We start from the raw sequence: 17,090 nt of genomic DNA, 5'->3' as shown, positions 1-17,090 counted from the left end.
GCACTTTTGCTCTGCTTACCGTCAATATATACCCCCAAAATTTGAAGAGGTGTGAATTTTGAATAATAGCTCCATTTCAGTTTGCATATTGCTTCAAGAAGTGCAAATCTAGGTTCGTTTTGCATTAAAACATGGACTGGACTGGATTTCTTCCCCAACCCAAAGTGTGGTTATAGGGAAATTTTAAACCCACAAATGGAGGCGCAGGATGAAGGGGCTTAGTGTTGTGGTGTGAGTTAAAATCCTGTGAAAGAGTCACTTGTTGTGCCAGATATCAGCAGTTGGCAAATGATCATGGCAAAATCACGATAGGTTTTAGGTTATGCTATGTTTCTAATAGGTTGTGTCATATTCTGGATTATGTATGTTTTAATAGATTATGTCTGAATAGGATGAGAGTGTTGGAGATACGTGCAAATGTGTATGTGAATCCGGTCTTGGGTGTTTGATTTTCGTTGTTGTGTATACTGTGTATATACGGACAATGACAATAAATTTATCTAATCTAATCTAATCTAATCTAATCTAATCTAATCTAATCTAATCTTAGCCATTTCCCCCTGACCAAAATCTGACGCTCAAGGTTTCTCACATGGCTATCATTTTCACCAGGGAGATTACAGGCTGCATTAGTCTTCCATTTCCCCACCCCAGCAAGATAAGATAGGCAGAGAGATAATGTCCTAAGGTTGCCAAATAAGTTTCATGGTGGAGGAGGGAGAATCTGAAGTCAGAGCTCCCTGCCTGAAAGCCAGCCTGTCATTCACTAACATGCTGTACTGTTAACTATCTTGCATGCAGGAGATTCTCTAAACTCCGTTCTAGTAAATTGCAGGTGGTGGGCTGCATCTTTGACCCCTTGACCTGCTAGTGAAAAAAAGTTCCTTTTAATAGTCATATCTTCTTTCCGGGGTGTTAATTTTCTGTATATAGGGGCTTTATCTGTGGTGGAGAAAGCAAAGATACAGTAGCTCAGGCAAACTTGGCCCTCCAGACGTTTTGGGACTACAACTCCCATCATCCCTAGCTAACAGGACCAGTGGTCAGGGATGATGGGAATTGTAGTCTCAAAACATCTGGAGGGCCGAGTTTGCCTATACTTGTAGTAACTTCACCTGTGCAGCATGAACTGGTATATTCCAGAAAAAGCTAGACTATTTTGCTGGTTGTTGTTGTTGTTGTTGTTTAGACCCTGTTGGAAGTCACCCAGTCGCCCTTTGGTTTCTTTGTTTGTATTTACAATTGTGAGTTGTCACAAGATAGCTGGTTATTGGTAATAGTTATTGGTTTCACTATACATTTGTTACTGTGCATCGTTTGCAGGTGAAGGAGTCGTGCATGTTTGGCACGTGATTATATATAAATATTTTGTGCTATAAATTGCCTTCACCCTTATGTTTTCGTTAGTAAGAGTGCATAAATATAATTTTCATGCAATATTCATTGCTGACTTTTATTGTGTTACCATCTTCCTTGGTCAGTTGTTTAAACCACTATTCCGAATAATGCCTTTTGTAGGGCAGGGGGCACTGGGGATGGTTTTGTGGATCCAAGGGCCACCAAAAGTTTGGGAGCCACTGATATAGATGAAGATTGTGGTTTTTGTGTTTTGTATGAGTTTCTCCCTTTTAGCACGACGCTGTTTTGACAACATGCCAGACCAAACATGTGAGGATCTGATGCTCATTTGTAACTTCATGTTTTTGGCATGAGTTTCCCAGCCATGCTGACACATGTTCCTCATCACTCCACGAGAAAAAAGAAAGGCAGTGGCCTATTTGGGGACATCGCGACAAATGCACGGCCATTATTTTTTATGATGCCGATGATTTGTAACGCTAATAGTAGCAGTTTTATTTCATTTAGGAATCACTTTCCAGTAGGCATTGTGGAGCGATTTGCAGTATAATCACATATTCAAAACAGTTTCATCCATGAAAACAGTTAAAACATATTTTAGGGAGGCGGGTGGCTCTGTGGTCTAAACCACTGAGCCTCTTGGGGCAGCCGATTGGAAAGTCAGCGATTTGAATCCGTGCCACAGGGTGAGCTCCCGTTGCTCTGTCCCAGCTTCTGCCAACCTAGCAGTTCGAAAGCACACCAGTGCAAGTAGATAAATAGGTACTGCTACGACGGGAAGGCAAACAGCATTTCCATGCACTCTGGCACTCTCACTGCGTTATCTTCCTTAGTGGGTCCTGCGAACTGCTACTCTGAATAATGCTTTTTATAGGGCAGGGGCACTGGGGATGAGTTCATGGAACAAGGGCCCAGAAAAGTTTGGGAACCACTGCTTTGGTTCTCTTTAAAGGTAAAGGGTAAAGGGACCCCTGACCATTAGGTCCAGTCGTGACTGACTCTGGGGTTGCGGTGCTCATCTCGCTTTATTGGCCGAGGGATCCAGCGTACAGCGTACAGCTTTCGGGTCATGTGGCCAGCATGACTAAGCCGCTTCTGGCGAACGAGAGCAGCACATGGAAATGCCGTTTACCTTCCCGCCAAAGCGGTACCTATTTATCTACTTGCACTTTGACGTGCTCTCGAACTGCTAGGTTGGCAGGAGTTGGGACTGAGCAACGGGAGCTCACCCCGTTGCGGGGATTCGAACCGCCAACCTTCTGATCGGCAAGTCCTAGGCTCTGTGGTGTAACCCACAGCGCAAAGAGAATAATAATAATAATAATAATAATAATAATAATAATAATAATAATAGAAGAGCTATTATGCAGGCCAAATCTGGTTGGAGAGCTGTAAGGAGAAATATCATGTGTGGAGGTGTTATGTACTGCCCTTCCTTCCTTCCCTCCTTCCCTCTGGGATAAATGCAGGGCAAAGTTTCCCTCCTGCATGTTTGAGAACCACTCGCTGAGCAGACGTGAAAGTTCCCCATGTGGATATTATAAACTAGTTGTGTTCTGTGTTATAAATCAAGCACTGCTAGGAGCTGTTCCTTTCCCCCCTTTCCAACATGTTTCTTATCAATAAAAGAAAAACCGGTGTAGCCAGAGCACGTTTTCATTCTGAAAGTGGGGCCCAAAGAAAAAAAAGTTCTGAGAACCACTGGTTTAAGAGGGACGTCGCGAACAGCCTACATCCTCCCTCCCAAAGTCATAACACTATGATGCCAGGCACACCACAGAGGTTTTATTTGTGGCAGAGAAAACAAAAGATACAGCGGCCTCGCAAGCAAAGAGGATTTGAAACTGACCAGCGGTACCTGGGTGGGTGGAGGGGGAGAGAGAGAAAGCTTCTTGCCGAACAGCTTTGCAAAGCGCCACAGCTCAACTGATCGGTGGCGTTTGCAAAGCCCTTTTGCCCATGTGTCTTATTTTCAAACGCCCTAGGGCCCGAAGGCGTCCAGCAAGGTCGTGGCACGAGGGAGATTTGAAGCCAGCCCCTCGTTTCCCTTGCAGCTCCAGACCCTGAATGCGCCGGCCTTTTGGGGGATGTCACAGGGCTCTCCAAATGAAAACGAAAACAGACATAAAGCCCCTCTCCACGGCGTTTAAAGCGGGTTTTGCAGCAAGAAAGCGGCGCGCCCAGAGGCCAGCCCTTTGGATCTGCCTCCTTTTAGCGGGCAGCGCCTTCTCGTTGCATTTCCCGGGCTCGTGGGAACGCGCGCATCTCCTCGGGCGAGCCCTTGCCGTTGGCAACAGGGCGCTCGCAGGCAGCCCTGGAAACAGATCAGGAAAAACAACAGCGGGAGAGGGAGGGAGGGAGGGAGGCGGAGGGCTGAAGGTCTCTTTTCCTGGCCCGGGTGTTTATTTTTTGCAGAGCTCCGGCTGGGGGCGTGTATTTAAATGGCGCCGCGCAGCCAATGCGCACCGAGGGGCCGGGCCATGTGGGCAGCTTGTTTACAACAGACCTTCGCGAGAAAGCTTGAACCCGGCCGGCAAAGGAGGCGGAGGAGGCGGCGAGAAGGAAAGCCCGGCGCCCCGGAGCACGTGGAGGAGCCGCGCGCGCTCCGGGGATCGGTGGCTGTGCGCCGGCTCTCGTGCGCCCTGGTGCGCTCCCGGTTGCGCACCCGGTTGCGCACCCAGAGGCTGCGGTGATGGGCGCGGCGGCCCCCGCCAGGAGGCCCCGCTAGGAGAGGACCCCGCAGCGGCTCGGAGGCGAAGAGGTGAGCTCGGAGGAAGGTTGTGCATCGGAAGACACGGGGGAAAAGTGGCTTGGTGTTGCAGGGGGAACGTCGGAACGGAGGCCCACCACCTGGTCCTTTTTGCAAGCAGAGCAGCCAGGCAGAAAACCTTATTTTGCCGTCGGTGCTGTTGTTGGTTTCAGCCAGCTGGTATCGAGGGGGGGGGCGCTGCTGTTCGCTTAATTTAGGCTTAGGACCGCATGGATGTAGCTAAAATTCCTCCATGGATTCGCCCCGTCCTTTTGGAGAGCTATCTAAGCAAAGGGCTGCCGCCACACCTTGTGGCAAGGAGTTCCGTGCATTAATGAGGGGCTGATGGGAGGAAGTGTGCACAAACTTCGCAGTCATTTTAATTACTTTTTTCTGGCTGTTTTTGCACCTCTCTGAATATTAACAGTTAACGGCTGCAGATCCTGCCTTTGGTGCTAGGAAAGAACGTTTTAGGTAGGTAATCTAGTACAGTCCTTTGCCAAGCTGGTGCCCTCCAGATGTTTTGGACTACAGTTCCCATCAACCTGATGTGCTGACTGGGGTTGGTGGGAGTTGTAGTCCAAAACACCAGGAGGGCACCAGGTTGGGGATTAATAATAATAATAATACCCTACCCATTTGGCTAGGTTTCCTGGGAAGGAAGGCTGGGGCTGGGCTTATAGATTCCCCTATCCCCGTTCTCCTTTCTTTTGCAATCTTATTTATGATATGTTTGCCCTGATTCTGAGCTCATGTGGCAAAGAGACTGTGGTGTGCGCCTTGCCATGCTGCCATTTGTGCACATCCAATGAAGCTGGGTGTTGGATGATTCCGGGACAGATACAAGGAAGGACTTACTTCCACGCGGTGCATAGTTAGACTGTGGAACTCCCTCCCACTGTAGACAGTGCTGGCCACCAACCCGGATGGCTTTAAAAGAGGATGGGAGGAGGAGGACCATCAATTGGCCTCATCCAGCAGGCTCTCCTTATGTTCCTATGCCAGCAAGTCACCTGGAGATATTTGCTCTGCCTGTTGTGAATTTCCACCTGCTGATAGCGTACCTGGCCTGGGATGTGTAAACAGATCTGTTGCCAGTCTGATGGGGGAAGGTGTAAGGGTTTTGTTTTGCTAACAGTGTGAATCTCCTGATAGCAGGTGAACCGTGGCCGAAGGGATGAAGTGGAGTCCTTTATAGATTTGTGAAAGAGGTAAAGGTAAAGGGACCCCTGACCATTAGGTCCAGTCGCGGACAACTCTGGGGTTGCGGCGCTCATCTCGCTTTATTGGCCGAGGGAGCCGGCGTACAGCTTCTGGGTCATGTGGCCAGCATGACTAAGCCGCTTCTGGCAAACCAGAGCAGCGCATGGAAACACTGTTTACCTTCCTGCCGGAGCGGTACCTATTTATCTCCTTGCACTTTGATGTGCTTTCGAACTGCAGGAGGTTGGCAGGAGCAGGGACTGAGCAACGGGAGCTCACCCTGTTGCGGGAATTCGAACCGCCGATCTTCTGATCGGCAAGTCCTAGGTTCTGTGGTTTAACCCACAGCGCCACCCGCATCCCTTGTGAAAGAGACCCCCTCCTTAAAAAATTTCCTTCTTTACATACTTGAAATAGCCCTGTCTCAAAAGCAGCACAGCCGATTCTGTGTAACTTACTATGTCCACCTGATGATTTGGACTACGGTTTCCATCAGACCCACCATCCTATGGCCTTGCTGACTAGGGAAGATGGGAATTGCAGTCTTAAATCATCTGGAGGGCAAAGGCTGCCATAGAATATTCAGCCACCAGAGCCTTCCTTATAGAATTGCAAGATTATGGAGTTATATCTATTGTAGAATTACAATTGTGTATCGGAAAATGCAGGAAGGGTGCATAAGTTAGTGCAGAAGGTTCTTAGTTAAATCTCTGGCATCTCCAGTTCTGACCCCATGCACACACAAACAAAACAAAACAAAACAAAACAAAACAAAACAAAACAAAACAAAACAAAACAAAACAGGTAGCAGGACTCTGTACAGAAGATCCAGGAGTGCTGTTCCGGTGTGATTAGATGGTAGCAGGCGGATGGAAAAATAGCCTGACTTGTTCTAGGGCAGCTTCCTTTGACAATAGACCTTTAGAGTATGGGTAGGCAAACTAAGGCCCGTGAGCCGGATCCGACCCAATCGCCTTCTAAATCCGGCCCGCTGACGGTCTTGGAATCAGCGTGTTTTCACATGAGTAGAATGTATCCTTTTATTTAAAATGCATCTCTGGGTTATTTGTGAGGCCTGCCTGGTGTTTTTACATGAGTAGAATGTGTGCTTTTATTTAAAATGCATCTCTGGGTTATTTGAGGGGCATTGGAATTCGTTCATTTCACCCCCAAAAGTATAGTCCGGCCCCACACAAGGTCTATGGGGCAGTGGACTGGCCCCCTGCTGAAAAAGTTTGCTGACCCCTGCTTTAGAGAGTCTTGTGACCTGGAGATGGCCTAGCAAAATGGGAAGCTTTTTTTTATACCAAGTCAGACGGTTGGTCCTTCTGGCTCAGTATTGTGTACCCTGATTGGTTGTGTTTCCCTGGGGTTTCTGACAGGAGTCTCTCCCAGCCATACCTGCAGAGTCCCAGGACCGAATCTGGGACCTCCTGCTTGCCCTTCTCTCCCTGACTTCATAGGACTCTATATCCACTGATAGCTCTTGGCTGCATGAAGCAGATGAACTGAATGTCAAGCTAGCACTTTGCGATGTCTTTCAGGGTTGAAAGCTCTTTCAGCAACGCCACATCTGAGTTGGTGTGAACCAGGCATCCCCAAACTCGGCCCTCCAGCTGTTTTGGGACTACAACTCCCATCACCCCTAGCTAACAGGACCAGTGGTCAGGGATGATGGGAATTGTAGTCCTAAAAACATCTGGAGGGCTGAGTTTGGGGATGCCTGGTGTGAACTCTCCTGTGGTAGTTCTCAGGCCTAGTTCTCTAGGATGCAGTCATTTCCAAAGGCTGCAAGATGAAATTCCTTAACCAGAGATAGCTCGCAAAGAACGTGTCTCAAACCTGAAGGTTCACATACTCCAACGGTGTCGCTTGCCATGGAGATAGGATGTAATTCTCCTAGGAAATGCTTAAAGTTTAAGTTCTTAAAAGCAGTTATGACGAGCCCTCCTGTACACTCCAGGTCAAGTGGTGGGGTGTGGGTGTGTGAAAAATCCACATTTGTGAACTTTTTTGGATGCAAGTGGCTGGTATGCAAAACCCTGATTGCAACGATCTTTCAATTAATGTGCAAATGACAATTATGAAACATTTGCATTCATTAATGTGGGTTGTTATAATTGTACATATCAGGAAATGTGCTCAGGGCTGCCGACTCCCACCTTGCCTCATGTAGTCCTATTGTTGAACCTTGTGGCAAACCCCCACCCCCACCGCCCCAAATTAAAATACAGAGCACATTGGCACACTTGTTCCCTTATTCCCTGCAGACAGGAATACTAAGAGGATGTTCGTCGGGAAAGAAAGGCGTGAGTTCTCTGGTGCTAAGGTGCTGCGAAACATACAATTGGATCCTGTCGCGCCCCCACCCCCCCACACTGTTTTTCTTTTCATTAAAAGAGTTTCAGCAATATGGCACCCTGCCACCTTATTCCTCCAAACACTCAGAAGCTGCACTCAGCCAGTCTGTTTGCACTGTAGGTGTGTCTCTCCGAAGAAATATCTGCGAGCTCCCAGTGCAAACAAAGGGGTAGTGTAAGGCTTCTGTTGGGGGCTGGATCACGTAGGTATCTTCATTAGGTGAGGACTGCAGCTCATGTGAATAGGCTGGCATAGAGCCAGCAACCCTGCTTTTCAGGGCTGTCAGTTCACACATTCAGCTCCCAGCCATGCCATGTGCAGAGGAGATGGACAGAGCAATGTTTTGCCTGTCCGCTCAGAACTCAAGCACTGCCAAGTAACTGTGTACACTTGGTTCTCAAACGTAAAACACTCCGGAAGCCCGTTTGACTTCTGAAATGCTTGAAAACCAAGGCCACGGCTTCCGATTGGTGCAGGCGCCCCGGAAACAATAGCCAGGTGTTCGGCTTCTGAAAAACATTCGAAAACCAGAACACTTACTTCTGGGTTTTCAGTGTTCAGAAGCTGAAATGTTCAAGTACCAAGGCGTTCAAGAACCAAGGTTCCACTGTACAAGCACTCTTCCCCAAACTCATGCCCTCCAGTGGCATAGCGAGGGTTGCCAGTGACCGGGGCAAGCAGGTATCCTTGGTTCTGCCCACCGACACGCTGGAACGAAAGGGTAATAGCTTGGTGGCCTACCCGAGTGGGGCGCCATGGTACCCCGTGAGGGTCAAGCATTGCGCTGTGCAGAGGATGCCCTAGCAAACCACCATTGCCCAAATCCACTCCTCAGTCCGCCCACACAAACATTGGGAGACTTTCTCTGCGAGGGGGAAGGTGCACTATTTTTATTTATTTATGATTCTTTCCTTTTGAAGTTTTGTTTCCCTAATAATTTTGCACCCAGGGCAAGCTACGTCACTGTGCAACTCCCATCTTCTCCAGCCAGCATGGCTGCAGGATACTGGGTGATGGGAGTTGTAGCCCAAGGGTGCCAGGGTGGGTAATGCTGTGAAGGATGTGAATCTGCAAGGCAGCCTGAGGCGGCAGCTTCTCAGTTACTGTAAGATCCAGGGATCTCGCCTAAAGCCAAAACCGTGCATTGCCAAAAACATTGGGTTCAATGGTGGGTAGGCTTGTCAAAGTCTTTATTCCCAGAGGCCCGGCCCCTTTCTACTACAGTGGTACCTTCATTCTTGAATTTAATATAATAATAATAATAATAATAATAATAATAATAATAATAATAATAATTATTATAATTTATTTGTACCCCGCCCATCTGGCTGGGTTTCCCCAGCCACTCTGGGCGGCTTCCACAGAGACCAAAAACACACTAAAATGTCACACATTAAAAACTTCCCTGAACAGGGCTTCCTTAAGATGTCTTCTGAATCTCAGGTAGTTGTTTATCGCTTTGACATCTGGTGGGAGGGCGTTCCACAGGGCGGGTGCCACCACCGAGAAGGCCCTCTGCCTGGTTCCCTGTAACTTGGCTTCTCGCATGGAGGGAACCGCCAGAAGGCCCTCGGCGCTGGACCTCAGTGTCTGGGCAGAACGACGGGGGTGGAGATGCTCCTTCAGGTATACTGGACCGAGGCCGTTTAGGGCTTTAATGGTCAGCACCAACACTTTGAATTGTGCTCGGAAACGTTAGTTAGGTTAGTTTCCAAAGACACCCCCACACCTCCTCTCTGTCCATCATCTAAGGAAGCAAAAGGCATTGTTGGAGTTGAAGCCCAGGTCCTGGCCACGTGAAAACAACACGAAGGGAATTTGCAAAGCCAGGGTGTGTGTGACTAGGAAGGAGATGTGGGCTGTAGAGTGTCCTGTGGGCCATACTGAGAAGGTTGCATTCAGTCCCTGTAGCCTCATCCACTGGTGTAGCTTAAGAAAAGCTGGTGGTGACTCCGGTCAAGTGTTCTAACGCAGTTCTTTTCCTGCACTGGTGCAAACCCACCCGCCATCCTTTTTGAAGGGCAGGGGGAGTGTTGAATTCTGTGGCACTCATTTGCCGGCCAGCAGAGACGGGAACTCTAGGACAGGGGTCGGCAACCTAAGGCCCATGGGTCACAAGCAGCCCATGGGGGTCGTTTAACCACCCCATGGACCCCTGTCACCTGCTTGGACGCCTCCCGTGCACCGCGCTAAACTGGTGCAGAGCAGAGGGGGGACCACCTTCCAGGACGCTGGCCTGCTTCCCATTGGCTGCAGGAAGCTCATGCAGCCAATGGGAAGCTGTGCACACCTCCTCTGCGCTGGAAGGAGTGCTGGAAATAGCATTTGCGCATGTGTGTGTGTGTGTACTCGCGGGGTCTGCAGGACCGTGAACTGGCCCAAGCCACAAAAACTTTGCCGATCCCTGCTCTAGGAGTATTAAGGGAGCATAGATGGGTAGAACTCATTCACTCTATCAAGGAAAGATTCTTCCAAATCAACACGTGCCCAGATTCTAAGAATGCTCAGATTGCATTTCACTTTTTATTTATTTCCTCCTTTAAAGAAACTGTTTGCCCATAGTGATTCTATACTATGTTTTTTGGGGGCGGGGAAACACCAAATGCCTAGAAATTCGCGATCTGTTTGACTCACATCCTGTGGCTTCCCATATGCCCCCTTCGTAAGCAACTTTTGTGCAATTCGGACTGCGCAACAGGGCCAGCCTTGGGTCTGCACTCTCAGTTTTCTGCCTTTGCCCACTTTGGCCCTTTTCTCTCTGTTTGGGGTCCCAATTTCTCCCTCTCTTCTCGCCCAGGTTTGTGCAGGGCACCGTGGTTAGAATCCTGGTCCAGCGGCGTAGCGTGGGTTGTCAGCACCTGGGGCAAGGCAAGTAATTTGGGCCCCCTAACCCGGGGCAAGGCAAGTAATTTGCGCCCCTAACCCCTAACCTGCCGCCGCTGCCAGCTTCTTCTTGCTGCTGCCTGGGCTGGGGTATTTACGGTAAGGTAGCCACGGTGGCGGGTCCGTGTCAGGTGATCTAAGGCGAGTTGCCGCTGGCGCTGCCGCCCAAACGACGCCGCTTGCCCGGAGGAGGAGGAGGGCAGAGAGGCAAGGAAAATGCAACATGGCCCAGCAGCTGCAGTGGCGGCGGGGCTGTGAGGAGGGGCTGCCTGGCGAGCGCTGAGAGCCACTGCCTGCCAGACGCCTTCAGCTCGGACGCGCGCACAGCTCATCGGTTCCGCGAGACATGGGGCTCTGCTACAGCCTGCGCCCGAGGCTCTTCGGCGACTCCGGAGGCGGCGAGCGCCCCCCCCCCAGATGTTGCGCCTGGTGCGGCCGGCCCCCCCTACACCCCCCACGCTACGCCACTGTCCTGGTCTAGGACCTGGGAGACCAGGGTTCATATTCCTGATGTGCCATGAAGCTGGCTGGGTGACATTAGGCCACTCTAACCTACCTCACGGGACGCAGGTGGCGCTGTGGGTTAAAGCCTCAGCGCCTAGGACTTGCTGATCGAAAGGTCGGCGGTTCGAATCCCTGCGGCGGGGTGCGCTCCCGCTGCTCGGTCCCAGCGCCTGCCAACCTAGCAGTTCGAAAGCACCTCCGGGTGCAAGTAGATAAATAGGGACCGCTTACCAGCAGGAAGGTAAACGGCGTTTCCGTGTGCGGCTCTGGCTCGCCAGAGCAGCGATGTCACGCTGGCCACGTGACCCGGAAGTGTCTCCAGACAGCGCTGGCCCCTGGCCTCTTAAGTGAGATGGGCGCACAACCCCAGAGTCTGTCAAGACTGGCCCGTACGGGCAGGGGTACCTTTACCTTTACCTATAACCTACCTCACAGGACTGTTGGGAGGATAAATGGGAGGTGGGGAGGTGTATGTACACCAAATAAGGTGGGATATACATATAGTGATAATAAAAGCTATTTAGGCCTTTCTCACTCCCTGTTGGGTGTGGGTGCGTTTTCTGCAGACCAAAAGTCTAGATAGCTCGGCCCTCAGCCTCCTGCTGGCGGCCAGGCAGGTGCGCCCTTGGCGACGCGCAGGTAACTTGCCGCCGCTGCTCCTGGAAGCTCCGTTGCGCGCCACCTCCCTCCAGCCCGTCCACCGGCCCCTTCCGCGCGCCGGCAGCTTTCTCTCCTTTTGCGCGCCCGCCACTCCCTTCCGCGCGCGGGGACTCCATTCCGGGGGCTGCCTGCAGCCGCGTACGTGAGGCAGCCTGTGCCGGGGACAGCCGAGGGGAGGGGACTGGAGGTGGAGGCGGCGGCGGCGGCGGCGAGGGCGGAGGGAGCGGGCGAGCCGCGGCGGAGCTGGAAGGGGAATTTCAAAACAAGCTGCGCGAGGGAAGGAGGGAGCCGAGCTGGCAGGCGAGGCGGAGCGCGCGCGGAGCTGGTAAGCCGGGGAGGGGGCGCCCGTCGGGGGCTGGCGGCGCGGGCGTGGGGTTTGATGGGGGTGGGGAGGGCTGGTTGTGCGGGTGGGCGACGCTGCTCTTGCAGCTGCACGGTGGTGAGAGAGGGGTGTGTGCGAGGGGGCGCGCCGGCGAGGCAATCCCCTCGCGTTGCGCCCGTGCGCCCTAGCCAAGCTGCACGGGCCACTCCGCGCTGCCCGAAGGCGCGCACTCTTTTCTCTCCCCACGCGTGTCTCCCTCGATTTCTCTCCCCCTGCCGTGGCATGCAACACCCCCCCTTCTTCCAGGGAGGGCGATCGTGCGTGGATCCCCCCCTTCCTCTCCAACCGTGCAGCCTCCTCTTGCGCCCCCCCCCCACGATCGCTCCCACTCATTCCCGGCTGCAGCCCCCGGGATCCTCCGCTTTCCCCTCGACGGGTTCTCGCCCGCCCTTTTGCTTTCCCGGCTGCAGGAAGCCCTTCTCCGTCGCCGCCTCCGCTGTGTTTTGCGCGCACAGCCGCTCGCCATCGCGGAGTGCGCACTTGTGTTTTGCTCCCCGCGTGTTCGCCACGCCTCCTCCGCCTCCGGGCCGTGGCGAGGCGGCACCCGCGGGCGCTTTCGGCCCGGCACACCCCCTTCTCGCCTCCGCGGCCGAGCCTTCCCCGCACCCTCCGCTTCGGCCTCGCTCGCCGGCCCCCACGGGCCAGCTGGCACGCCCACCCCCACGACAGCCGGGCCGTGGCACCGCGCGGAAGGGTGGATGGTGGCGGACACGGGTCGGCATGCGCCACGCCCCCTCCCCTCGCGGCCATGTCGCGGTAGTGCACGGACCTCGCACCCCTCCCCGTTGGGACCTGATCCTGCCTCGCGAGTGGCGTCGGGCGTCCGGAAGGCCGCTTCCTCGGTGCGCGCTGCGACGGCGCCCGCGGGCATTAGGAAGGCGCCTCGATGGAATGAGCTTGGATGCGTCCACACAGACCGGGGCTTTAGGCATAATGGTTTGGGGCATTCTGCCTGCAGAGGAGAAACTTTACCGGTGAGCTGCGGCCCTAATCCGTGGTGAAGCAGGGGTCACCCCCTCTCTCCAAGATTCGCTTGTTTGCTGCATTTCTAGCCCACATTTACCTCCAAGGAGCTGGAGGTGGCATGCATGGTTCCCCCCCTCCTTTAATCCCCACAACAGATTAGAGAACTGGGCCAAAACAAACAAGATGAATTTTAACAGGGAGAAATGTAAAGTATTGCACTTGGGCAAAAAAAATGAGAGGCACAAATACAAGATGGGGGACACCTGGCTTGAGAGCAGTACATGTGAAAAGGATCTAGGAGTCTTGGTTGACCACATTACTTGACATGAGCCAACAGTGTGACGCGGCAGCTAAAAAAGCCAATGCAGTTCTGGGCTGCATCAATAGGAGTATAGCATCTAGATCAAGGGAAGTAATAGTGCCACTGTATTCTGCTCTGGTCAGACCTCACCTGGAGTACTGTGTCCAGTTCTGGGCACCACAGTTCAAGAAGGACACTGACAAACTGGAACGTGTCCAGAGGAGGGCAACCCAAATGGTCAAAGGCCTGGAAACGATGCCTTATGAGGAACGGCTAAGGGAGCTGGGCATGTTTAGCCTGGAGAAGAGGAGGTTAAGGGGTGATATGATAGCCATGTTCAAATATATAAAAGGATGTCACATAGAGGAGGGAGAAAGGCTGTTTTCTGCTGCTCCAGAGAAGTGGACACGGAGCAATGGCTCCAAACTACAAGAAAGAAGATTCCACCTAAACATTAGGAAGAACTTCCTGACAGTAAGAGCTGTTTGACAGTGGAATTTGCTGCCAAGGAGTGTGGTGGAGTCTCCTTCTTTGGAGGTCTTTAAGCAGAGGCTTGACAACCATATGTCAGGAGTGCTCTGATGGTGTTTCCTGCTTGGCAGGGGGTTGGACTCGATGGCCCTTGTGGTCTCTTCCAACTCTATGATTCTATGATTCTATAAGAATTTTTTATAACGACATCGGATATTGATTTTAGTGTAGTGCAATTTTTTTTTAATTTTTTTTTTTAATTTTAATCTTAATCTTTTCTTATGAATGGCCAATATTTGTCCTTGTGAGACATGAATTGTGTTATACTATTTGTGGCTTGTACGAGTCTGCTGTTTTATTTGATTTGTTTTTGTTGTGTTGAGTTTCATGATGGGCGTAAAGCCGAATAAACATTTTGATGATGAAGAGATACTAGGGACTGAACCAGGGAGAGACCTTCTGCATACATTGCAAAGTGGCTGCCAATATCTTCCAGACCTAATTCAAAGTGCTTGTTTTGACCTATAAGGACTTTTACGGCTCAGGACCGCAAGACCTCAAGGACCACCTCTCCACATATAAACCGTCCCGGATTCTGCATTTATCATCATAGGCCCTTCTTGGTGTGCCTCCTCCCTGGGAGGTCTGGAGGGTGGCAACGGAAGAAAGGGCCTTTTCTGTGGTGGCCCCCCCTTTGTGGAATGCTCTCCCCAGGGAGGTTCGCCTGGCATCTTCGTTATACTGTATATTTTTTTAGGAGCCAGGCAAAGACCTTCCTCTTCAACCAGGCCTTGGGCTGATTAATATCCTACAGCCTTTTAAATGTGGGGAAGGGGGTGTTGCTGTTTTGCTGTTCTGTTTTAATTATTTACTTGTGTTTTTACCTTGTATTTAATTCTGTGAACTGCCCTCAGATAGTAGTAGTAGTAGTAGTAATAATAATAATAATAATAATAATAATAATATATAATATTTATATCCCGCCCATCTGGCTGGGTTTCCCCAGCTATTCTGGGCGGCTTCCAACAGAATATTAAAATACAATAGTCAGTTAAACATTAAAAGCTTCCCTGAACAGGGCTGCCTTCAGATGTCTTCTAAAAGTCTGGTAGTTGTTGTTCTCTTTGACATCTGGTGGGAGGGCGTTCCACAGGGTGGGGGCCACTACTAAGAAGGCCCTCTGCTTGGTTCCCTGTAGCTTTGCTTCTCGCAATGAGGGAACCGCCAGAAGGCCCTCGGAGCTGGACCTCAGTGTCTGGGCTGAACGATGGGGGTGGAGACGCTCCTTCAGGTATACAGTAGATGCTCGGGTTGTGAACGTGACCCGTGTGGGATACACATTTGTAACCCGCGTCTGCGCACACGCGGGTTGCGATTCGGTGCTTCTGCGCATGCATGACCACCAAAACCCGGAAGTAACCCGTTCTGGTATTTCCGGGTTTCGGCAGTCCACAACCCAAAAAAACACAACCTGAAGCGGACACAACGTGAGTTATGACTGTACTGGACCGAGGACGATTAGGGCTTTAAAGGTCAGACCAAAACTTTGAATTGTGCTCATCTTTGGATGAAGGGTGGTATATAAGTTTAACAAAAACCAATGAAATAATAATAATAATGTGATGGGCCAGCCATGGCCTAGATAGGCTAATAATTTGATCTGGGGTAGGACAGCTCCTTGCACATTGAGGGATGGGGATTCTGGTGCTCCCCTTCAAGACATTGCTGGACTCCCAACTCCCATAAGCCTTATCAGCCAGCCTGGCCAATGGTCAGAGATAATGGGAGTTCTAGTCCAGCAGCATTGGAATGGCCATGCAGGTTCCCTCACAGGCATGCTTGGTGGGGAGGCAGGCAGGGCCTTCTTGGTGGCTGCTCCCAGACTTTGGAACTCCCTTCTAGACTGGCTCACTCCCTGTTGTCCTTTGGGAACAGGGCCATCTTAAGCATATCCGGCACCGTGGTGCAAAGATCCTTCCGGCGCCCCCCCTTCCCCAGAGTTGACTTTTTTCAGGGCTGGAGGAGGCGGGCAGCGGCTGGAGGGGGGCTCCTCTGGCGGAGAAGAGGCGGAGGCTGGACATGCCACCTCCTGGTTCAGCTGACCGCTTTGTGCTGCGGTGGCCATGGCGGGCAGCGCACCGAGTGAGTGGGCCTGCACCGAGTGAGCGAGGGCGCATGCGCTGCTCCCGCCAAGCACCGGCTCGGTTTTTCCCCTTTTAGCCTTCTGGCACCCCGCAGAATTTGGCGCCTGCAGGATAAAAGGGAAAAAACTGAGCCGACGCTCGGCAGGAGCGGCGCATGCACCCTCGCTCACTCAGTGCGCTCGTTTGGTGTTCCCCGGACTCTCGCCTGGCGCCCTCCAGAACTTGGTGCCCCGCGCCACTAGCCTCAATGGGTAAGACGGGCCTGTTTGGGAACAGAATTGTGTTTTAAGCAAAGGGCTTTTAACAGTGCTGTTAAGAGTATGATTGCCTTTTAGTCCTGGTCTTTCATGCTTTTTAACTTTCATGCTTTTTACCTTTCGATATTTTATATGAGGGACGCGGGTAGCGCTGTGGGTTAAACCTCAGAGTCTATGACTTGCCGATCATAAGGTTGGCAGTTCGAATCCCTGCGACGGGGTGAGCTCCCGTTGCTCGGTCCCTGCTCCTGTCAACCGAGCTGTTCGAAAGCACGTCAAAGGGCAAGTAGATAAATAGGTACTGCTCCGGCGGGAAGGTAAACAGCGTTTCCGTGCGCTGCTCTGGTTCGCCAGAAGTGGCTTAGTCCTGCTGGCCACATGACCCGGAAGCGGTACGCCGGCTCCCTCGGCCAATAAAGCGAGATGAGCGCCGCAATTCCAGAGTCGGTCACGACTGGACCTAATGGTCAGGGGTCCCTTTACCTTTTTATATTTTATATGAGCTGTTGTTTTGATTTGTGTTAGCCACCTTGAGTCCTGGTCTGGGGAAAAGGCACAATATAAATATTATAATAAAACCGCCCTGAGATCTCTGGGTATAGGGCGGTATATAAATTCAATAAAAAATAATAACAACAAATAAAACTTGTCATAGTCAGTAGAGCATAAGACTCTTAATCTCAGGGTTCTGGGTTCGAGCCCTATGCAGGGGGTTGGACTAGATGACCCTCATGGTCCCAACCCTGCAATTCTATGATCCTACTCGCTGGGTGGCTGGCCCCTTTTGGACATCCACTGCGCTTTGAGATTTCCAGTCCTTTCTCTGCTACAGTGGTACCTCGCAAGACGA

At 51.6% G+C, this 17,090-nt stretch overlaps 1 protein-coding gene across 2 annotated transcripts in view; it reads left to right on the top strand.

Annotated features, from left to right (window-relative positions):
- The first annotated feature begins 3,906 nt into the window (after positions 1 to 3,906).
- The window catches only part of ZNF395 (zinc finger protein 395), a 60,730-nt gene continuing 47,546 nt past the window's right edge, over positions 3,907 to 17,090 (top strand). Inside the window, exon 1 of one of the 2 annotated variants that reach the window (XM_079968765.1) lies at positions 3,907 to 4,120. The gene's annotated coding sequence lies outside the window, so the exon portion shown is untranslated. Of the gene's footprint in view, positions 4,121 to 11,776; positions 12,045 to 17,090 lie in introns of those variants that run through there. The other variant, XM_079968764.1, reaches the window with a different exon arrangement.

This window comes from Podarcis cretensis, assembly GCF_951804945.1.
Source record: "Podarcis cretensis genome assembly, chromosome: 3".
Taxonomy (NCBI): domain Eukaryota; kingdom Metazoa; phylum Chordata; class Lepidosauria; order Squamata; family Lacertidae; genus Podarcis; species Podarcis cretensis.
The sequence above is the reverse complement of the archived record's forward strand: the minus strand, read 5'-3'. Positions and strand labels throughout refer to the sequence as shown.